Here is a 16320-nt window from a genome sequence, read left to right on the forward strand (position 1 = left end):
AATATGTTTATTTAAGAGAAAAAATATAGCAATGAAAATGGTGCTTGTGATGACCATAAACTCCTTAATTATTCTTCATATCAAATGTCAAATCAACATCATTTCAATCTATAGAATTATTTTAAAACTTTATAAATGTTTTCACTAGATAGAATCATCCTAATACAGAATGCTGAACTGGAGCAACATTTCACTTTGATTAAACTATTTAGTCAAGGAAAGGCAATAGACATAAGCTATTTGTTTCTTCGCTATTTTTGTGTATTTTTTTACATCATATACATTTCTTTTTCCTGCAGAGTCTAATCTCTTCTACTATAACTTGGGACCAACATTGGGCTATTGGTTAGGAAGTAGGTGCTTGGCCAGAAAGTCAGTCAAATCTTCTCAAATAAACTTGGTGCTCAGTGGTAGGACATGCATCATGCTGTACTACCACAGAATCCATCTGTTCAGTGAAAACCATGGACACTATATTACAATCAATATAATGAAAGATGCACTGTAATTATAGTCATATAGACAGAAGTTTGACCCTCAGTTCACCTTCTCACAAGTTATATGCCTGATATTTAAGAAACATGCTTACTCTGACAACTTATAATTAAAGTAAGGATATCACAAACTATACCAAAGCATTGTTGTAAGGATCCTAAATAATATTGACTAGAACAGTAACAAAAATTTCTACTTTCATTTCATGAAAAAGATGGTTTAGAATGTCATTTAATTCTTCATTGATTTAAGATGGTTTTTATTATAGAATTATTTTTCATCTATGACAGAATAGATTTTATTTATTCTCTGTATTCATACAATCATTAATTATTCCCAAAGTGACCAAATTAACACCTAGATAATTAAAAAGTTCATTATCAGTATCATTTACCAATTGGCTCACCTAGGTATACATTTATTTTGGTTTTCAAGAAAATCATCATTCCTTTAGTGAGCTAAGAGACTTAATAATACCTGGAAAACCAATGATAGATACAGCTGTGTTTGAATGATATTTAAAATAAAACACTACTACTAAACATACATTAAAGATTATCACAAATTAGAACTTTTATGAGGACTTCCATTTGTACATATGTTACCTGTATGAAGAAAAAAAACACACTTTTCTTGTGTGTATATAATATTGAATGAAATAAATGTTTTGAAAGTTTAAAAATACTAAATCCTTTTAGTCTTTGAAACATCTAAATGTCTAAATTTCCCAGTCTTATACTGATACAGAAGCCTCTATTAATGTTCATAAAATCTTAAAAAACAAGACTTTTTTTTCCCTGTAAATGTCATTATTCATAAATGTCAAGATAAACTTGCTTTGAGTGTTATGCAATTTAACATGTCAAATATCATTGACATCACAAAATCATAGCATGAATAGCATTTGGAGACGCCTAACCAACCTTTCTTATATGTAAAACTCTCAGACATAGGAAAGATAAACCTGTTTACTTTTCTGGCAGGAGAGTATGTTATGAAAAGTGATATAACAGCATTAACAAAATAATACATTGGATTTAAAATGTCACATCCTTTTGTTTCCAGCTTCTCTACTGAATATAGGCATTGGAAAATTACATTCAGCAGAGGACATCATATATTCTTTGTGACTTAAATATATTATTTAAGCATATTTTTATGGAGCAAATATCTTGTAGAAGACACATTGTCCTTAGACAGAAAGTTTATAAAGCATATTTTAAAATACAAAGAGTGTTGTGTTAGTTCATTTTCATACTGCTATGAAGAAATACCAGAGACTGGGTAATTTTTAAAGAAAAAGAAATTTAAGGGACTGACAGTTCCACGTGGCTGGGGAGGCCTCACAATCATGACAAAAGGCGAAAGACAAGCAAAGTCACATCTTACATGGTGGCAGTCAAGAGAGTGTGTGCAGGGGAACTGCCCTTTATAAAACCATCAGATCTCATGAGACTTATTCACTATCATGAGAATAGCAGGGGAAAAACCCACTCCCATGATTCCATTAGCTCTCACTGGGTCTCTCCCATGACACTTGGGGATTATGGGAGCTAGAATTCAAGATGAGATTTGGGTGGGGATACGGCCAAACCATATCAAGTGCTATGGACTAAACTGAGTCTCTGCCAAAATTCATATGTCGAAGCTCTAATTCCCAATGTGATGGTATTTGGGCAACAGCTTTTGGGAGGTAATTAGATTTAGAGGCAATCACGAGGGTGGACCCATAAAGATGGGATTAGTGCCCTTTTAAGAAGAGGAAGAAACCAGAGCTCCCTTTTCTCCAAATGAGGACACAGTCAGAAGGCAATCATCCGCAGGCCAGGAAAAAAGCCCTCACCAAGACCCAAATCTGCTGTTCCTTATCTTGAATCTCCAGCCTCCAGCATTGTGAAATGTACATTTCTATTGTTTAGCCAAACAGTCTGTGGTATATTGTTATGGCAGTCCTAACAAACTAATACACAATTTAACTTTACTTCATATTTAAGTATTTTAGTTAGGATTAAACCATTCATTTATTTAAAATATTTATTTGAATTATAAACGCTGGTTTATTACTAAAACTAAAGTCAGAATTTTATTTTCAAGTAGGTTCCCATCAGCTTAACTAATGCCACTTGATTGGCAACATTTGCTGAATGCTAATTATTTTAAGGCACTGTCATTGACTCCAGAAATAGCAAGATTAATTAAGCACAACCCCTCTCCTCAGGTCGTCTTTGATCTGTCAAAGAATAACTGACAAATATTCCATTATTTTTGTCCAATACAGCAGCCAGGAAACAGGGTAGAGAACCACAGTTTGAGCCCAAGTCTCTTTTTTTTTTTTATCTTTGAGACAGAGTTTCACTCTGTCACCCAGGCTGGAGTGCAGTGGCACGATCTCGACTCATTGCAACTTCTGCCTCCTGGGTTCAAGCGATTCTCCTGCCTCAGCCTCCTGAGTAGCTGGGATTACAGGCATGTACCACCATGCCCAGCTAATTTTTTTTTTTTTTTCCCAGTAGAGACGAGGTTTCACCATGTTGGCCAGGCTGGTCTTGAACTCCTCACCTCAAGTGATCCACCCACTTCAGCCTCTCAAAGTGCTGGGACTACCAGCGTGAGCCAGCACACCCAGCGAACCCAAGTCTTATTTATAGATCACCTTGAGAAATATCAGGTAAACTGGTAGGCAGGCTACGTTATCTGCCCTCTCTACCACCACCAAATCATAACAAAAACTTATCCTGACTAAGAGAGAGAGAGAGAGAGATGCTCTCCAAAGAAGGTTTTTGTCAGAAGACTCAAGATACTCCGTAAGGCCAATTTCATGTGCTTAGTACGTATTTATTGCAGAAGCTAGATATCTGCTGATGTGGCATAATACTCTCTGCTCTGTTTGGTCGAGTGAGTCTTTATAACAAGGAATATACCCTGACCCTCAAAATTAGAGAGTTGTTTTTGAGGATGTCATAAAAGTAATCTTCTTTCTTCCACCCACCAAATTGACCATCTATTCCTCGCTAACATTACTCCCAGATTCTTCCCTTGCCCACTGGATATTAAAACATAGCTTCCAATCCCAGATGATCTCTGCTACCTATGTATGTAAGGTCAAGCCTTTTGTTAATTGTACTACTCACTCTGTTTTCTAGCAGTAGTGTGTGTATGTGTGTGTGTGTGTGTGTGTGTAGGGTGGTGGTGACTTCGTAACATTTTCAAGGTTAATGCTTTAGAGACATCTTTGAGTAGCAGTTTTCATGCTCTATAAAATCTAAAACTTCCCTCAACAAATAAATTAATTGGAGTTACTTACGTCAAAGGTCCCACTTCCATCTATGATGTCATCATAAGAATGCTAGCATGGCATTTTCCTTTCTTGCATGAATGCCAAATGTTAGTCATGAGGCTGCACAGAGGATGCATCAGAAGCTAAGTATCCAGCCTAAGAAAACCAGAGGTGAGATTCATGTTCTCCTGAGTTACTGAGTATTCCAGCTTTTACTAAGACTCTGCTTTTTAAGTCATAGTCTGGGTTTCTTTTTTGTTTGAAAAAGAAACTCTTAAAGAAAAAAAAAAAAGTATCCTTCATCTGATTGTGCTGATGTAGGTCAAGTATTACACTTGGGACATGTTCCCGTTGGCCCTCACAGGAATTAGGATAGGTTATCTGAACTGTGCCTCTTAAAACCAGCATTTATTTTAAGTTTACAAAGGAACTGAGTCACCAAAGAAATTGTTAGGATGAAAGAGTCAGGAGTAATAATGCCCAAGTTGCTACATTTGGTCGTGTGAGCTAAAATACATCAAGGGTAGAAGGAATATACTTACAACAAAAAGATTGGAGTGAAGAATATATCAGCTTGAGGTTTACATTTCAGATGCCAGAGGAGTCAATTTGAGAACTTTGGCATACTGATGGGTACATGGAACTTAGGAGAGGTAAGTGGACTGTCATTAGAGAATCAGGAGTCTCTGTAAAGAAGCCATAATTGCACTACTATATGCACTAAAGGATGGAACAGGTGATCAACCAAATAATAGTGTATGAAGAAAGAAAAAGAAAACATGCACAAAAGAATAATGACTTACAAAAGTAATACATAGGCAGGAGGCTGAGGGTGTGGGAGTTAAGAGGAGAGAATGATGTTAAGTCAATTATGGGAAATGAGCATTTCAAAGAGAAGGAAGTGGTCCACGAATTCACCTACTGCAGAATAAAGTCAGTTAATAAGTGAAAAAGGACCAGGGGAAATAGAAATGAAAATACCACATAACTATACAACATTGCCAAACAATTCAAAACGTGCTGTCTTTGAGGTCAGAAAGGTTTAAACTTAAAGACTGGAGTGATAAACTTTCTAATTCTGAGACCGCAAGTTATTTAACCTACTTAAACCTGAGTTTCTCCGTCCATAAAAATGGAAATACTATTCTAACCTTTTTGAGGCTAAAAGGAAACAACAATTGTAAACAACTTGATAAGTATGAATAGCTTTCAGCTATCACCTGGACTGTAATCAAATGCCTCATAAATAAATATATAAGATTCCATAGGAAACTGAACTGAAACCAGCTGCTCCTTTCACGCCAACCTTCAACCTCAGGTGTCAATAATGACAGGAACTTGTATTCAGAATTGCTCAAACTCTACTGCTCATTTTAATTTCCCTTCTCGAGCATGAAGCATGCGCTTAGCAGCTTCCACTTCAGAATTATTTAAATCAACTACTTTAAAATTTCTAAATTTAATCTTGGCTAGTGTCTGAAGGAAAATTTCCTTCCCCCATTCCACTCTCTATTTCCTTCCTCCTCCTTCTTTCTCTTTCTTTTTTTCTCTCCTTCCTTCCTTCCCCTTCTCCTTATTTTCTTTCTTTCTCTTTATTTCATTCTCTTTCTTTTTTCCTTCCTTCCTTTCTTCCTTCCCTCCTTCCTTTCTTTCTTTTCTCTTTCTCTCTCTTTCTTTCTTTTTCTCTTTCTCTCTCTTTCCTTTCTCTCTCTCCTCCTTCCTTCCTTCATTTTTCTCTTCTTTCCTTCTTTTCATTGAGAGGAAATTTTAGTGACTTCCTCTTTGCTAAAACTCCAGATGATTCTAGAGTGACTTATGAAGCATCCAAGAGGCTTAGGGAACGATTTTTCAGTGGGTTCTTTCTCCATCCCACGTTCATCTTTCTCTGACTTAATTCCACTTTTTTCTCTCTCTTTCTCTTCCTACTGTTACTTATTTTTCCCACCTTCTTTCTACTCTCTTTCTTCTCCCCTTCTTTCCTTTAGGAACTCAAGAAATCAACTAGAGAGCATTTTTAAACCTCCTCTTTTAATAAGAAGATGATAATTCATTGGTTGTTTGTGTCAGTGATTCCAACACAGGAGCAGGGCTGTTTGCAGGCAAATAATGGGATGCCCAAAATGAAACTACAGGAAGAATCTTGGGATGAGTTGGAGACTTACAAAACTTCTCATGTTCATATAACAGAATGCAGCCTGGGGCAACCACAAAGGAACACCACAAACACACTTCTTGAAATGTGTATTACACTTTAAATGAAAGACTTTAATAAACTCTTTCCACCTAGCCTTTCTCTGTATTCTTCAGTTATTATATCAGTATTTAAAACAAGAACAGATCATAGGTAATCAAAAGATAATCTGTGCACAATTGGTTTTGTTTTGTTTTGTTTTGTTTTTTCTTTTTGAGACGGAGTCTTGCTCTGTGGCCCAGGCTGGAGTACAGTGGCGCGATCTCTGCTCAGTGCAAGCTACGCCTCCCGGGTTCACGCCATTCTCCTGCCTCAACCTCCAGAGTAGCTGGGACTACAGGCGCCCGCCACCACACCAGGCTAATTTGTTTGCAGTTTTAGTAGAGACCGGGTTTCACCTTGTTAGCCAGGATGGACTCAATCTCCTGACCTCGTGATCTGCCCGCCTCAGCCTCCCAAAGTGCTGGGATTACAGGTGTGAGCCACCGTGCCCAGACGGTTTTTGTTTTAACTTTAATATTTATCTTTGAGACTTTAAACTCTTAGGAGCCTAGTTTCAGAACTTAAAGAAATTAGTGCTATGTAGAATGTCTTGGCATAAATTCAGTATCTCAACATTTTATAAAACTCATAGAATGAGACAGACGGACTATGACTTGTCAGGGTGCAACATTATACTTTCTCAACACTATTGTTGGACATGAGACTTAAACAAATTTTTTTTTTTTTTTTTTTTTTGAGACGGAGTCCCACTCAGTTGCCCAGGCTGGAGTGCAGTGGCGCGATCCCGGCTCACTGCAAGCTCCGCCCCCCGGGTTCACGCCATTCTCCTCCCTCAGCCTCCCAAGTAGCTGGGACTACAGGTGCCCGCCACCACACCTGGCTAATTTTTTGTATTTTTAGTAGAGACGGGGTTTCACCATATTAGCCAGGATGGTCTGGATCTCCTGATCTTGTGATCCGCTCACCTCGGCCTCCCAAAGTGCAAAGATTACAGGCGTAAGCCACCACGCCTGGCCAACAAAATATTTTATTTGTGATCCATTTTGAGTATTTCATATTTCAAAATAAATAAAAATAGTATGATTCAAATTTTAAAATAAGGCTTGAAAATATTTTAAGGTAACACTAACTTTCTTTCAAGAAATAGCTTTTATAAAGATTTAGAAGAGGGCCAGATGTGGTGGCTCACACCTGTAATCCCAGCACTTTGGGATGCCTGAGGTCAGGTGTTCGAGACCAGCCTGGCCAACATGGTGAACCCCCATCTCTACTAAAAATACAAAGCTTAGCTGGGCGTGGTGGCGGGCACTTGTAATCCCAGCTATTTAGGAGGTTGAGGCAGGAAAATCACTTGAACCCTGGAGGCAGATGTTGCAGTGAGCCGAGATCACACCATTGCACTTCAGCCTGGGCAACAAGAGTGAAACTCTGTCTCAAAAATTTTCTCCCATTCTGTAGGTTGCCTGTTCACTCTGATGGTAGTTTATTTTGCTGTGCAGAATCTATTGAATTTAATTAGATCCCATTTGTCAATGTTGGCTTTTGTTGCCATTGCTTTTGGTGTTTTAGACATGAAGTCCTTGCCCATGCCTATGTCCTGAATGATATTGCCTAGGTTTTCTTCTAGGGTTTTTATGGTTTTAGGTCTAGCATTTAAGTCTTTAATCCATCTTGAATTAATTTTTGTATAAGGTGTAAGGAAGGGATCCAGTTTCAGCTTTCTACATATGGCTAGCCAGTTTTCCCAGCACCATTTATTACATAGGGAGTCCTTTCCCCATTTCTTGTTTCTGTCCGGTTTGTCAAAGATCAGACAGTTGTAGATGTGTGGTATTATTTCTGAGGGCTCTGTTCTGTTCCTTTGGTCTATATCTCTGTTTTGGTACCAGTACCACGCTGTTTTGGTTACTGTAGCCTTTTGCAGTATAGTTTGAAGTCAGGTAGCGTGATGCCTCCAGCTTTGTTCTTTTGGCTTAGGATTGTCTTGGCAATGCGGCCTCTTTTTTGGTTCCATATGAACTTTAAAGTAGTTTTTTCCAATTCTGTGAAGAAAGTCATTGGTAGCTTGATGACGATGGCATTGAATCTATAAATTACCTTTGGCAGTATGGCCATTTTCACGATATTGATTCTTCTTATCCATGAGCATGGAATGTTCTTCCATTTTTGTCCTCTTTTATTTCGTTGAGCAGTGGTTTGTAGTTCTCCTTGAAGAGGTCCTTCACATCCCTTGTAAGTTGGCTTCCTAGGTATTTTATTCTCTTTGAAGCAATTGTGAATGGGAGTTCACTCATGATTTGGCTCTCTGTTTGTCTGTTATTGGTGTATAAGAATGCTTGTGATTTTTGCACATTGATTTTGTGTCCTGAGACTTTGCTGAAGTAACTTATCAGCTTAAGGAGATTTTGGGCTGAGACAATGAGGTTTTCTAAATATACAATCATTTCATCTGCAAACAGGGACAACTTGACTTCCTCTTTTCCTAACTGAATACGCTTTATTTCTTTCTCTTGCCTGATTGCCCTGTCCAGAACTTCCAACACTATGTTGAATAGGAGTGGTGAGAGAGGGCATCCCTGTCTTGTGCCAGTTTTCAAAGGGAATGCTTCCAGTTTTTGCCAATTCAGTATGATATTGGACTCATCTGACAAAGGGTTAATATCCAGAATCTACAAAGAACTCAAACAAATTTACAAGAAAAAAACAAACAACCCCATCACAAAGTGGGCGAAGGATATGAACAGACACTTCGCAAAAGAAGACATTTATGCAGCGAACAGACACAATGAAAAAATGCCCATCATCACTGGTCATCAGAGAAATCAAATCAAAACCACAATGAGATACCATCTCACACCAGTTAGAATGGTGATCATTAAAAAGTCAGGAAATAACAGGTGCTGGAGAGGATGTGGAGAAATAGGAACACTTTTACACTGTTGGTGGGAGTGTAAACTAGTTCAACCACTGTGGAAGATGGTGTGGCAATTCCTCAAGGATCTAAAACTAGAAATACCATTTGACCCAGCCATCCCATTACTGGGTATATACCCAGTAATATATTGCTGCTACAAAGACATCATGCTGCTATAAAGACACATGCACATGTATGTTTATTGCGGCACTATTCACAACAGCAAAGATTGGAACCAACTCAAATATCCATCAATGACAGAACGGATTAAGAAAATGTGGCACATATACACTATGGAATACTATGCAGCCATACAAAAAGATGAGTTAATGTCCTTTGTAGGGACATGGATGAAGCTGAAAACCATCATTCTGAGCAAACTATCACAAGGACAGACAACCAAACACCACATGTCCTCACTCATAGGTGGTAACTGAACAATGAGAACACTTGGACACAGGAAGGGGAACATCACACACTGGGGCCTGTCATGGGGTCGGGGGGAGGGGGGAGGGATAACATTAGGAGATATACCTAATGTAAATGACGGGTTAATGGGTGCAGCACACCAACATGGCACATGTATACATATGTAACAAACCTGCACGTTGTGCATCTGTAACCTAAAACTTAAAGTACAATTTTAAAAAAAGATATAGAAGAGACTTTTAAAAAGGAAATTTCACATGGATTGCTGTCTCAAAGTGAGAATTAAAATAAATGATGTGTGCCTTTGGGTTAAAAGAGGACGAAAGGTTCATGCTTATCTCTGTTTTGCCACTTCTCATTCCATCATGGTGGCCTCTAGGGCTTCTCTCTGCGTCTTCATCCAATTGTAACACAAAAAACAACAAGGTAATGAAGACATCCATGAATTTAATTCTTTTTTATGTTTTCAGTGATTATTTATTTATTTATTTTTCAGATTTTAGCACTTTAACTTCAGGTCATTAGGTTTTTGAGCTGTTCATTAAGAATTTGAAATATTTATTGTTGTTATTTCTCTTTCATACATATATATATTTCACTCCACTCTTTTTATCTCTGGCATCCCTTCTACATTCTAGTTCTTTTCTCATTCTCTGAATGCCTGAAAAACAGCAATTTTCTAACCTTCACATCCAAATTTTTACGTTACATTTTTGTATCATACAATCTAGTACTTCTACTGTGGACAGAAATTCTTTCTTGCTTGTTTATCTTTTTTCTTCTTCTTCTTCTTCTTTTGAAAGAGAACACAATTAACTTTTATCTACCAAAAGATTTCATGCAACTTAAAGGTAAGGACCACATTTTGTTATCTCTGGTTTCTGAGCTAGAGTTTTTAGTATATCTTATGCAACTCCTTATAATCAAGGAAAACACGATAGCAACAAAAACAACAAATAAGCTGGCTTTGACTCTTTAAATGGAGGTACATTCAGAGAAATGATGGCCTATTACCAAAAAATGTTTGAAACAAATTCCTTGTATTTTATCTAAGTATGGAAAAAATGCTAAGTGGCTGAATACCTTATACACATTAAAAATAACAAACCAAGTTTGAAATCCTTTCTCCATCTTCACTGCCATGTCAGCACAGAGTCTAAAGTGAGGCAGGTGAGGCAAGAGAGCCATGAGCCTAAGGTGCAAAACTTAAGCAGGCACCAACAATCTCAATTGTAAACATGAGACATGTTAATTTCAATGCACTATTGAAAAATCAAAGTTCATTTGATGAAATGCATGATAAACAAAATATTGAAATTTCACATAAAGACCCAAATTTGCACTTGAACAGCTCACTTTCCTCCCATCACCCCAGCCAAGCCCCGTTTGTTGCCACCAATTCTTTTTCACATATACTGATAAGAAATGCTCCAAATTCTTACTCTCGATACACACTAAGCTGCAAATACAACAAACACAGCCCTTATAAACACACACACACGTAAACAAGTTTTCCCTCCAATTCTATTCAAGCAGTAAAGTGAGTTGTCTAACTGCTCTTTCCTTTAGTACACATCAGCCATTAGGTATAATACCCTGTGTTCTTGGGTTTCTTTATTTTTCTAAGTCCCCTTATAAACTAGTTTATGCAAACGAAGCCAGGCCCAGTAAATGTCCCAGTGAGAGAGACTGCAATTCTTGGAGAAATTGTGCCCATCATCTATACGAAAGACATGCAATATGGATTAATATAATGACAATGTCAAATGAGCTTACATTCGTAAACATGTGTTTGGTTTCTAAGCATTTTCACATACGGTTCTTGTGTGCTTCTCCCCTGTGAGTGACATAAGGATTGTATTGTTATTATCAATATTACAGATAAGAAAATTGAGGTAGAGAAAGGTAAAGTAACTTGTTCAAGTCAACATATCTAAAAAGTATCTGTATTTAGCGGATGTGTTGGATAACCCAATCTTAACGCACCTTTTTTTCCTTTGGAATTTCATATTGGAAGAAAAGGGATTTAACTCATAATTGCAGAATTATTATTCATATAAGTGCTTCTTATATATTGTAAGAAATCCAATATTGGAATAGGACAGACGTATGCATTGCTGTATAATAGCAATTTTTCTGACTGTACCAAATAAACAAAAAAATATATAAAATTGGTTTGTGTCTATGTTTCCATTCAGTTTTGACAACAATGACGGTATGTGCTGTCAAAAAAAAAAAAAAAAAAAAGAGCTGGCACCATCACAAAATATTTTTTCTTCCTTTTGGGTTGATTTGTGTGTCAAAATGATAAACTAATTGTGCAAGGAGAATCAGCATTTAGGGTGGTGTCTATTTTACCTGTCACATCCGTCTGTACTGCCAAAGTGTAAGCTGATAAAAATGCCTGGACTTTCCTTATCAGCCAGCAATAGTCCTGACTTTAAAGAAAGAAAAACTAGGCGCAAGGCAAGATGTTCAGGAAATAATGTAATGATGATCATCCTGAAAACAGTGGAAGCAAACTTTTTTAATCTATATCCATTTTACGACAAACTCTTATAATTGAAAGATAATCAGAATGATGAAAATTATTAAGTATCCATTTTTAAAAATATTCTTCCATACTCCATACCAAAGTACTCACTTAAGAACTTAAGATGCAGCCATTAAGGAAAAGGGTCATACCCCTCTGGAATGCAAAAATAATGTCTCAAATAATTTTCTAAAATAGCCCAAAGCAGCTCAAGTAGTTTCAGATTGCTTCAGGCATTCTTAAATTCCTAACTGACAAGCATTACAGAATTTGGCTGTAATCATCTTTCTCATTCAAGAAAAAGTTAATAATTGCAAAAATAGAAACCAGCTTCCCACATTTGCACATTTTAAAATGGAGAACAAAGGATGCAATGCCCTCCAGCTCATATATATCTTTGAACAAAATTGTTAAATGGTGCTGACTGGAGAAAAATAACCAAATGGATTTCATCAGACAGTTCTGAGACTATAAGGCATAACCTTCTTTAACGATGGCACCTGGGAAAAAATTGCAGCAGTTATTATAGTTGAGTGAAAATTATCATACTTTTGTGCAGATTTTTGAAAAGTGGTCTGTTTTTTTCTCCCTCAAAATCAAGAAAAGGTAGTTTAATGAGTTTAATTAGCCTGAATCATTAAACAAAACTAGAACTCATACCAACATCTAGTAGATCTCATTGTAGCAAGATATTGTTGAAAATAATTTGGTGTATTTTTTATATTTACTGGCAGCCAATAACCTAATTGGGTGCATTTATGACTTGCTCACAGACAGTGAATGACAACAAAGGTATTTTATACTTCATACTCACTTAAGGTGGGCAGAATGTTAGAGAGCCTCACATATCTTCCAACACAAGAAATGTTAGTAAATAATCCCCAAAGACAATCATTCACTTTCAGCATGCACTACTGCTAGCAAATGAAAAGCTCACTAGCTGACTTCTCTAGTGGTGCAGAAAATCTATCCTTCCATTTTTTTTATTATTTTTTGGCAAAATCTGCCATCTTCTAAGCTCTTCTCATTGTTCTTATGTCAGTCTTACGGGACATCCCTGAATAATTATAGTACCATTTCCAAACAGCAAGCCACCAAATCTAGAAGCCTCTATGCCCACGTTCCTATGGCTTCTAACTCCACCATTTAAATATCTCCAATTTTCTCAACTGTTGCATTTATAACATACAAATTAGACACCTAAACTTCACCTCAAATCCCACATTGCTTTCTTACATGATTTACAATCTTGTGAAACACAGGGAGTGATCATAGAAATTCAAATTTATGTTACGTACAAAAATAGAGTTTATTTCAAACCTAACACAAGTGGAACTAAGCTCCCAACAGTCAGGACGTCCCGATCTCAATTACTGGAAACTCTACTTTTGCTGTTATTTTCTTTTCTGTCTCTCTGTCTCTTCCTCTCTCCACATTCAATATGGTGGGCAATCTTATTTTTTCGTCTTCAAAGTGTATTCAGAATTTGACCACCTCTCACCTCCCCTGCTGCTATATCATGAGTCCAAGTGAAAAATCTTATTTTGCCTGAATGATTGTCATAAACTCTGAACCATGCTCCTGAAAATTTCCTTGTCATTCAATGTTCTTATCACAACCCAATACTCTTACTACAGTGATCTTATTAAGCCATATGGAGCTCATGTCACTGCTTTGCTGGAAATCCTTTTATGTTTTCCCCTCTCTCACAGAGGAAAGGACAGTCATGTTGGCAAACTTTAGGGCCCATCATTACCTTCTCCGTTTCCCTGCAGTGTTAGCTCTCTGAGCTCAGATGCTCATATTCTAAGACTGCCCTTCCTCCTCTCACTCTGATCTAGCACCACCTGTCTCCTTGTTATATCTGAAAAGGACAGGTACATTAACACTTTAGGGCAGGCTTTTTCAGGATTGACACCGCTGATCCTTTGAGCTGGGTAAATTTTTGCCGTAGGGGACTGTATTGTGCACTTCTAACCTCTACTCATTAGATACCAGTAGCAAGCCCTGTCTCAATTTGTGAGAACCAAAACTATATCCAGACACTGATAAGTGTCTCCTGGGGATCAAAATAGTTAAGAATCACTGACCTAGGGTCTTTGTATTGGATGTTCATCTTCTTAGAACACAATTTAACATTATATGTAGCCTCAATTTCTTCTGTAATTTAGTCAAATATGTTTTCATGGAAGTTTTTATGGTCAAAGTAACAAAAATGTAACACAAAACCTCATTTTGTATTATTTTCTGTTTTGCTGTTGTTGTTTATCCATAGCTAATAAACTTTTTATATTACTAATTGTTTATTTGTTTCATCTCACTAGAATTTAAGATCTGTGTTCTGTCTCTTTTGATCCCTAATGCTTCTCCAGTCTTTAAAACATTGGCACATAGCAAAAATCCCAATTTACATTTATTGAATGAATAAATTCGTGAACAAATGAATTAGTGAGTTACAGAGTTACTTTTGCATATTCCAGGAATTTCACTGCTGCAAATGGAAAAGAATGAAACATAGAATGTCAATCAAGGCAGCATGAGTTTCATTCATAAGAAACTGATTTATTTTTTCCATAGCAAGTCAACCTTTCATAAGGTTGGAAATATGGAGAATAAGTAAATGGGAAGATACTTTCTGGCATCTTCCTTTGCTCATCTCGTGATGAATGTAATTATGCATTTCTATTGCTAAAAATTATTCATAGACCGGTAATGTGTACAAGATAATTTTTGGAATAAATACAAATTATTAGAACTATCACTTAATTTATACTGACAGATTCTCACCTCTATCAGATGCCTAACAAATCAAGAGTATTTGTATGTTTCCTGTACTATTTCTTTTATGTAAATGGAAGAAAATGTAAAAGTTGTGTGTGTGTTTTAGCTTCTACCTCAAATAGAAATGCTGGGACCGTGTGCACAATCATTTGGTATTTATTTGACGAATTTAACATCTGACTCCGAGGGTAAGCATTTATAGATATATTTTAAGATTACTGCCTGAAGAGTTTGGATTGTAATGTGGTACGAAAAGATGTGCCTGAAACCTTTTTCGCATTGCAAACATCAAATGGAGCGGAAGACAGATGGGGATCACAATTTTAAGGCAACAGTATAAGCTCCTAATGCTGGAAATTAATTCATGTGCTGAACAGCTGCTGAAGTTAGGAAATCAGCCCCTGGATGGGATGCCTGCAGTGTCAGATCTCTGTGAGAGACAAGAACACAAAGTGTTCACTGGTCGGAGCAAAACCAGTGACTTCTTTCTTGAGCAAGATCCCTGAAGTCTCCTTGACCATTAACTATCAGAAAGAAGGGCTGAAGAATGACAAAGGCACACACAGGCACCCACATAGGCAAAACAGAAAATAAATGACAGAGGAGGGGTACACATTGGAAAATACTACACCAAGGCAAAAGACAGCTCTAATCAAATCTATTTTTTTAGCGTTTGAAGAAAATAATGAAAATATATCCTAGTAAAAGGCCATAACCAGGGATTCTATAAGAATAATGATGCAACAATAAGTAGTAGAAATACATAATTTTGGTGCAGAAGGAAAGAAATTAATGGGTAATATATTTTGAAGAAATGAATTGACCCACAACCAGTCTGAAATTATAAGAGGCTACAAGTACTTGATTTTTTTGCTCTTCTCTCTCCAAAGGCATTAATCACCAAAGATCAGGCACTGATTTGAGGACCTTGAAAGGCATTGGGAAATGGCACAAATTCACTTTTAACATCATTTTATGTGCATCTTTCACATGTTATATTGTATGGTAGGTCTGCACATTACCAAACCCACTGGAACAACCTGAGTTTGGTATATATGATACTTTATTTCCTCTCATTCTGTATATCAGTGTCTGATTATATTGTGTAATCTTTTAATAAATGGGATCATGCCATAAATATAATGCCGTATCTACTTCTTTCACAATGCAATAGGTTACTATTTGTTTTTGAAGTCAATACATTTAGTTCTCTTTCATTTTTATACAGTCTGCTTACTACGCCATTATGCAGAGATATTACAAATTGTTTATTAGAGTTAATAAAATATCTATTTCATGTTTAGAAAAATCTAAATTGTTCTTTAGTATGAAATCCCTGCAATGGATTTTTTATATATGTTAGTACATTATCTAATTGTTATTTAGCATATATGTTTAAATAGTTTATCTTTATTGTCAGATTCCTCTTCAAAATAAGTTGTATAATTTTGTAGTTAACAAGTTATTAGAGTACTTTTTTTTCCTGTAAGCTCTTTCAGTATATTTAAAAGTTACAAATGTTATCCTGAAACAAAGCTGATTTTTTTTTACATTTATGTCATTAAGGATATAATGCATATTTTACAAATCTATTTACCTATTTATTTTTTACTGTTATTTCATTTCCTTTGACTTTTAAAAGTTTCATTAATTTTGAAAAACCCTGTGTATATTATTTTTATGTCACACAAAAGTTA

Source organism: Pongo pygmaeus, chromosome 17, assembly GCF_028885625.2.
Source record: "Pongo pygmaeus isolate AG05252 chromosome 17, NHGRI_mPonPyg2-v2.0_pri, whole genome shotgun sequence".
In the NCBI taxonomy this organism is placed as follows: Eukaryota; Metazoa; Chordata; class Mammalia; order Primates; family Hominidae; genus Pongo; species Pongo pygmaeus.